The sequence below is a fragment of the Alligator mississippiensis genome, chromosome 3, assembly GCF_030867095.1.
Source record: "Alligator mississippiensis isolate rAllMis1 chromosome 3, rAllMis1, whole genome shotgun sequence".
In the NCBI taxonomy this organism is placed as follows: domain Eukaryota; kingdom Metazoa; phylum Chordata; order Crocodylia; family Alligatoridae; genus Alligator; species Alligator mississippiensis.
Window position 1 is genome coordinate 13,656,914 of NC_081826.1, and position 8,087 is coordinate 13,665,000.

General features: G+C 52.4%; 1 protein-coding gene across 2 annotated transcripts in view; it reads left to right on the forward strand.

Annotated features, from left to right (window-relative positions):
* Nucleotides 1–3,258: 3,258 nt before the first annotated feature.
* Nucleotides 3,259–8,087, forward strand: part of ST3GAL1 (ST3 beta-galactoside alpha-2,3-sialyltransferase 1) — a 118,120-nt gene continuing 113,291 nt past the window's right edge. The window contains exon 1 of one of the 2 annotated variants that reach the window (XM_059723721.1): nt 3,259–3,355. The gene's annotated coding sequence lies outside the window, so the exon portion shown is untranslated. Of the gene's footprint in view, nt 3,356–6,966; nt 7,081–8,087 lie in introns of those variants that run through there. The other variant, XM_019481782.2, reaches the window with a different exon arrangement.

Here is an 8,087-nt window from a genome sequence, read left to right on the forward strand (position 1 = left end):
AGTTATACTGCAAGAACAGTTCTGATTTAAAGTCATACTTTAACTTTTGTAGGTATTGCTTTCTGGTTAACCCATTGTCTATCATATACTGATAGCTAGACCTACAGTGCTTGGTGCTGGAGCAACTTAGTGTTAGGGGTTTTTTTTTGAGATGGTACCAGAAGTTGCTTCATTTTCTTTGCACAGCGATTAGCAGGGGCACTCATCTATGTTTTCCTTTGCAACCACTGCTAGTTTGCTTATACGCTTGTTTATACATAGTATGTGCAGAGCTGGGAATGCAGTTTCCCTTAGAGTCTGTCCTCCTTAATGCAATAATACACAAATATTCGCAGTTAAGTGAAACAGTCTAACAACATGTAAGGGTTGTAAACCCCTCAGCTTCACAATGTAAGTCATGTACTCATGGTCCAGAAATAGGAAGACACATCCTGTTGGCATGTAATTGTATAACAAAATTGTCTGTGAATAGGAGCATTTTCCCTCCAGTGAAACACATGGTACTGGCCACAGTCAGAGGCAGGATAGGAGACTGGCTAGCCCCCAGGCCAGCCTGGAGTGATATAACTTCTTTACTTCTATTCTGGGGCTATTGATGGGTCTCAGACTTCACACTCACTGCATTCATTGTGTGGTTAAATAATTTTAGTAGCAGCTTCATCTGTTGAATGCGTTTGTCTGGGAGTTTCATTAATGGTGTAGTATTTTTTTAATTTAATTCTGGCAGTATTTTATAGCCATCTTAAAACTGTCTGATGATCTTCACCAGGGATCAAAGTGCGTATGATTTACATGTACTGTATTTCTATGTCAGCAAAGTGAAATTTGAATGATTTTCTAAAAGGTTATGGTTTTTTCTTTTCTTTTCAGGTTGAACCTTGTGGATCATTGCACAGGCAATAATCTACCGGTCATCCTATCTACAGCTTTGTATAGGAGACACTTGATCTCAGAATCAGTTTGTAAGAATCTAGCGTTTGTCATCCGCTTTCATTGGGTCACATATAAATATACTGACCCCTTCCAGCATGTGTGTATATATAGCCTGCACTCCTGTCTTTCCCTCCTGATTGATAGCTTCAATTTGGATACCGCTCGTTTTTGTTGTACAGTTAACAAATTGATACTGCAGAAATCACGCTGGACCAAAAATCAACAGTCCGTTCTCTTTTCACACGTCCAAACATCACTAGACAAATGGGACTCACAGATATCTGGCATTTCCCCAGACTTGGAGGTTCAACCCTTGGGAAAAACCTAACCCAAGTCACTGTAAATGAAGACTCATACATTTGTGGATTTTTAATAAAGACAAAAGCCCAGATTTAGTCTTTTTCCCCTGAATTTACTATAAGTAAGGAGTGCACTGATTGAAATGCTCTAGCCAGGGAGGCAGGTTGCTCCTTTCCAGGCTGCTGTCAGGGGACAGACAGCCACAGATAAGTGGGGGGGGGGCAGTGTCGGGGGATGTGAGGGCAGTGAGGGGGGACATGGGGGGTCGGGAGGGACATGGGGTGCTGCCGGGGGGGAAGTGAGGGGGATATAGGATACTGAGGGGTAGTGAGTACAGCTATGGGGTGCTATAGAGGGTGAGTAGAGGGCAGATATAGGATGCTGAGGGGCAGCGAGTGGAGCTGTGGGGTGTTAGGGGGCAGGGAGAGGGAACATGGGGTGCTGGGGGGCAGAGAGGGGGATATAAGATACTGGGGGGCGATGAGTGGAGCTGTGCGGTGCTGGGAGCAGTGAGGGGGGATGTGGGGTGCTGCTAGAGGGCAGTGAGGGGGACATGGGGTGCTGCTGGGGGCAGGAAGGGGCCGCAGGGTGCTGCTGGAGGGTAGTGAGGGGGACATAGGGTGCTGCTGGGGGCAGGAAGGGGCCGCGGGGTGCTGCTGGAGGGCAGTGAGGGGGGACGTGGGGTGCTGCTGGGGGCAGGAAGGGGCCGCGGGGTGCTGCTGGAGGGCAGTGAGGGGGACACGGGGTGCTGCTGGGGGCAGGAAGGGGCCGCGGGGTGCTGCTGGAGGGCAGTGAGGGGGGACGTGGGGTGCTGCTGGGGGCAGGAAGGGGCCGCGGGGTGCTGCTGGAGGGTAGTGAGGGGGACACGGGGTGCTGCTGGGGGCAGGAAGGGGCCGCGGGGTGCTGCTGGAGGGTAGTGAGGGGGACACGGGGTGCTGCTGGGGGCAGGAAGGGGCCGCGGGGTGCTGCTGGAGGGCAGTGAGGGGGACACGGGGTGCTGCTGGGGGCAGGAAGGGGCCACGGGGTGCTGCTGGAGGGCAGTGAGGGGGGACGTGGGGTGCTGCTGGGGGCAGGAAGGGGCCGCGGGGTGCTGCTGGAGGGCAGTGAGGGGGACACGGGGTGCTGCTGGGGGCAGGAAGGGGCCGCGGGGTGCTGCTGGAGGGCAGTGAGGGGGGACGTGGGGTGCTGCTGGGGGCAGGAAGGGGCCGCGGGGTGCTGCTGGAGGGTAGTGAGGGGGACACGGGGTGCTGCTGGGGGCAGGAAGGGGCCGCGGGGTGCTGCTGGAGGGCAGTGAGGGGGACACGGGGTGCTGCTGGGGGCAGGAAGGGGCCACGGGGTGCTGCTGGAGGGCAGTGAGGGGGGACGTGGGGTGCTGCTGGGGGCAGGAAGGGGCCGCGGGGTGCTGCTGGAGGGTAGTGAGGGGGACACGGGGTGCTGCTGGGGGCAGGAAGGGGCCGCGGGGTGCTGCTGGAGGGCAGTGAGGGGGACACGGGGTGCTGCTGGGGGCAGGAAGGGGCCACGGGGTGCTGCTGGAGGGCAGTGAGGGGGGACGTGGGGTGCTGCTGGGGGCAGGAAGGGGCCGCGGGGTGCTGCTGGAGGGCAGTGAGGGGGGACGTGGGGTGCTGCTGGGGGCAGGAAGGGGCCGCGGGGTGCTGCTGGAGGGCAGTGAGGGGGACATGGGGTGCTGCTGGGGGCAGGAAGGGGCCGCGGGGTGCTGCTGGAGGGCAGTGAGGGGGACATGGGGTGCTGCTGGGGGCAGGAAGGGGCCGCGGGGTGCTGCTGGAGGGCAGTGAGGGGGACATGGGGTGCTGCTGGAGGCAGGAAGGGGCCGCGGGGTGCTGGCGGCAGGGCGCGGTGCCGGGTCCCAGGACGCTGGGCTCGGTTCGGGTGGGCTGGGCTGGGCTGGCGGAGCGGCGCGGCGCCGCGCGGCAGGCGGGCGGGGGCCGAGGAGGAGCCGCCTCCCTCCCTCCCTCCCTGCCTGCCTGCCTCCCCCCGGCTCCATCCACGTGGCTCCGCGGCTCTTTATGAGCGGCCGCCAGGGCTGCCCGGGCAGACGCTGCGGAGCGCGGCGCGGGGCCGGGAGCGGGAGCGGGAGCGGGGCCGGGCCGGGCCGGGCCGGGCGGTGAGTAGCCGGCGGGTGCCGGGTGCGAGGGGCGCCGGGCTGTTCTCGCCTCCTCGGTGTGTGCGGGCGCCGCTGCCCGCTGCCCGCGCGCGTCCCGGGGAGGCCGGGGCGGGGATGGCGAGGTGTCGGGCGGCGGCGGCGGCTCCGTGGGAGGAATCACTTCTGAGACTCGTGCAGCGGTGCCGCGGCGCTGCTTCCCTCCCGCCCGCCCAGGCAGGGGCTGTGTGCAGGCGCGGTGTGGCAAGAATAGCGTTGCCCGGTGCGTGCCCGGCGTGGGCAAGCGAGGGAAGGGCTCTGCGTGCTGGACCCGGCGCCCAGAGCGCCCCTTGCCTGGACAGCGCGCTCCGAGCCGGTTTCGGGAATCCTTTCGGGTGAGAGAGGGGTAGGGGGTAAACCGAGCTAGCCCAACTCCAAATAGCCTTTTTGCTGCAAACAGGGATTTGGAAACTTAAGTGCCTGCCAACTTTTGTGGGGGGGGGGGTTGGCTTTTGAAGTGGGAGGGAGTAAGTAACAGATAGCCAACCCATCGGCTGCCCTGTGCATGTCTTATCATTGCATGTTAAGATGCTTTGCTACAGATAGCGCATGTTGGGGATCGATTCCTGTCAATTTTAAAGCAGATGAATGGACAGATGCGAGCGTAGCGCACCTAGAATATCTTGCTGGGATCCTTTGACCCCAGCTGACGTCCTGCCCCTGGGGCGGGGGGCTGGACTTGACGATCTCCCGAGGTCCCTTCCAGCCCAAATATCTATGAAAGATGCCTTCATATGACTTTTTCGAAACACACATAGACCCAATAAAGTGACTCATTCATATAGTATCTTGCTCTTTAAAAGTCTAAATTACATATTTGCACTTTTTTTTAAAAAAAAGGAGAGAAAAGAGCTACCTAATTATCTCTCTGAAAGAGTGGACGGATGACAAATCTCTTAATCTTTTAGGTCAATAATTCTTTATGAGCTCCAAAAATAGCGTTTTAAAACAAGGAAATTAAACTTCAGCCGAGAAAAGAAGACAGGAAGCGCAAGGATAAAATGTCCCTCTTAGTTTAGTTTCTTTTCCTTCCCTCCCTTTTCCATTCTCCTGAGCTTGTTTATATAACGACGTGTCTCCTAAAGATGAAGAGCCACCTTTTAACTCTAAATTTCCTGCCTTTTGGCAGTTGAGAGCACATGCAATTAGCTGACTGCTTCTCTGCATCTTATTTACATGGTTATAGCTGAGGGGGTGGCTTTGTTAGGCATCTGCTTTGGAATATCTTGACTCCTTACAGTTAGTTTTGCGCATTGGCAATGAGGGCCCACGTCTATGCAAACAGACAAATTGAGCTGTCCTTTGCTTTGGGGCCTGGTCAGCTCACTACAGTCGCAGAAGTAGCCAAAGGGGGAGGTTAGTACCTGTACAGAATGACTGTTAAGTGAAAGAAAGTTAGGATTTTCCCTGGGGTACTTTACAAATCTTCCCCCATACACGGCCTTTGGTTGGCAGGCTTTATCAGTCTGCAACAACAACAACAAAAAACCTACGTAAGAATTTCTCTCTCCCTCTCCTCCCTTCCCTGGCTTAAAATTGGTTAGAATAAAGTTCAAACTTAATTTAGTGGGGCAGGGAAGATTGCTTGGGATGTCTGGGGAGTCTGGAGAGAAGTGAAAAGTATCAGGCATAGCAAAGTGTTAGATGCAAAGTTCACAGAATCACAGAAAAGTAGAGCTGGAAGGGACAGCTGGAAATAAACCCACCCGCCAGAGGCAGGATCATCCCTAGCCAAACCTTTCCATACAAATCTAACCTATTAGCAAAACTAGAGGCAACCCTGACATGGCCACAAGGCATATAACACCCAGACCTGCCACAAGTAAAACAGGGGTGGGGAATAACAGTAGCCAATTCCCTGCTGCTGCAGGGGTTGTTACAATACACTGGAGGGATCCAAAGCGGATGACCATGCCCACTCCTGGCAAAACCTCCCAGTTTTGGGATAAAAAGCCTTCCTGATGCCAAATATGGCAATTTGCCTGACCTGGAGCAAAGGGGCAAGATCCTCGAGCCAGTCCCAGCAGGAGCATTGGGACGCCCCAGTCAAAATCCCCTGCAGCCACCATCCAGTGCTTCTGAGGTAGGTGTTGGGGTGAACAACCCCCCTAAGCATGTAGCAGCAATTTGGGGGGAGGGAGAGGCAGGGATCTAATTTCTTCCCAGCCCCATGTGGCAGCAGTGAAGCCCAGAAGCATGGGAAATGCTCCTGGGAGAACATGAACAAGGCTGTGCCAGGTCATCCCTGACTGATGCTTGCACAGCCTTCTTGAACACCTCCACTGTTGAAGAGTCCATGCTTCCCTAGGCAGCCTATTCTGCTGCCTCTTACAACAGTGGAGAGGGGTTTTGTGGGTCCCCCCCACCCTTGACAGCCAAGCTAAACCTACTTTGCTGCAGCCTTAAGCCATAGGTCTGTGTTCTGCACTAGAAGAGAAAGACGAGGGAAACCACCTTTTATGGCAGCCCTTCAGATATTTGAAGACTTGCTGTCACATCCCCTCTTACGCCTGTTCAGCTTGCAGAAAAGATGTAATTTCCTTTGATCTCTTGTATGACGTGCCTTCCAAGCCCCTTTGTCATTTTTGTTGCCTACCTCTGGACACTCTCTATCTTCTCTATGTCATTTTTAAAATGTAGAGTGCAAAATTGCACAGAATAATCTAGGTGAGGTCTAACCAGTGCTTCCCTGCTCAGTGCTATCGCCTCCGGTGTCTGGTAGCTAATGCTTCTATTGCTGCAGCCCAAAACTGCATTGGCCTTTTGTGCAACTGCATCATGCTACAGACCTCTACTGAGTCTGTGATCCACAAAGACTCTTAAATCCTTCTCCATAGTGCTGCCACCCAGCTAGGTAGTTCCAGTTTTATATATTTTTGTATTTGTATTTTTAATTATTCTTCCCATGTTGCAGTGCCTTTCATTTGTCAGCACTGAACTTCATCTTGTTAGCTCCAGCCCAGTTTTCCAGTCTTTTTAAGATCCTTTTGAACTGCACTCCTGTCCACCAGCATGTTTGCAGTACTTCCCAGTTTCATGTCATCTGCAAACTTGCAGCATCCAAGTAATTTAAGAAACATGTTGAACAGCACCGGGCCCAAGACGGGTCCCTGCAGGACTCCACTTGAAACCTCTGCCATTCTGGCATGGATCCATATTATACATACCTTTTTTGCTTGTGGCTATTGAGCCACGTGTCTGTCCACCTTACAGTAGTTTGTCTAGCCCACCTTTCTCCAGATTGTTTGAGAAGGTTAGAAGGTTATTTAGGGCAAAGTTGTGGGACACAGGCAAGGTACTAAAAGACTGGAAAAAGGACTTCATCAAAAGTCCAGATACACCAGGTTCATAGCATTATCTTTATCCACCCTAGTAGTTTCTTCATCAAAGAAGATCAAAATTGTTTGGCATGATTTGTTCTTGGTAAATCCGCTGTTAACTGCTTTTGATCAGCTTTCCCTTATCCAGATGCTTGCAAATGAACATCCTTTTATAATATGCTTCATTAAATTCCTGGGTATTGTGATGCTAACCAGTCTGTAGCTCTCCGGTTACTCCTCTGCTTTATTGTAGGAGCGACACGGCATTGGACCTTTTCCAGTCCTCTAGTACCTTGCCGGGTCCCACAACTTTGTAACTGTTACTGCCGAGGGCTCTGAGATCTCTGCCAGTTCCTTCAGTACCCCGGGGTAAGGTTTATCAGGTCCTGCTGACTTGAATTCATTCAGACACACTCCCCAACCTGTTGTCTTTTGTTATCTCATCCCCCAGTTTGTTCCCTTCCCCCTGCAAGTCCCGGTATCTTTCTTTGATGTACCCATCCTTCCATTGCCTGTGTGCTTTCCTTCTGCGTTTGAAGTAAATGCATGCTAGAAGCTCTGTATTCACCCACGTTTGTCTCTTAACATCCTCCTTGTGTTTCTGTCATATCGGAACGGTTTCTTGTTGGGCTTCCAATATTGTGCTTGCCTCCTGGACACGTTTATCCTTCAGGTTCTCTTCTCATCGTTGGTTAGTGAGTTTTCATTCTCATGGTAAAAGCTCAATAGTTATCATGCTGTTAAATCTTGAGCGGACCCAAGGTGCTTGTCCAAATGGCTGAATAAAGTCAGTTCTGCATTCCTGGAGCCCTTGGGTGACCTAATGTAGCTCATCTTGGGGTCCTATAGAAGGAAAAAACATTAATCAGGGATCTTAGATTTCATAGATCTATGTTGGTTTTCTCTGTTTAAAAATCACAAATTCTCTAATAATCCCCCCCACACACACACACACAAATTCTCTGTTTTAAGATGCCACCCCCATCCATGTTTTTTCCATGATTTAAAATGAAACACCACTATATATATGTATGTGTATGGGGCCCAGGCTGGTGAGAGCATGACTTGGCCCTGGCAGGAGCAGGTAAAGTTCAACGTCATGTAGAGCACTGGGGGTGGGGGAGCAGCCGTGGGCCAAATTTGGCCCCCAGGCCATATTTTGCCCACCCCTGCTCTGGACACTTCCAAATAGTATTCTTGAAGATAGTGTTGAGCAAAAAATTTCTTAGAAGTAAAGAAATAACAGCAACTCTGCTTCTCAATTAGTGAATATAAAGTGCTATTAATCCTTCCGCGCTACTTGGTGGAGCTTTGTAATGGTAATTGTCTGGAGAGTTTTAGATGAAGATGCTCATGGTTTTGCTTTTTTATTTCTG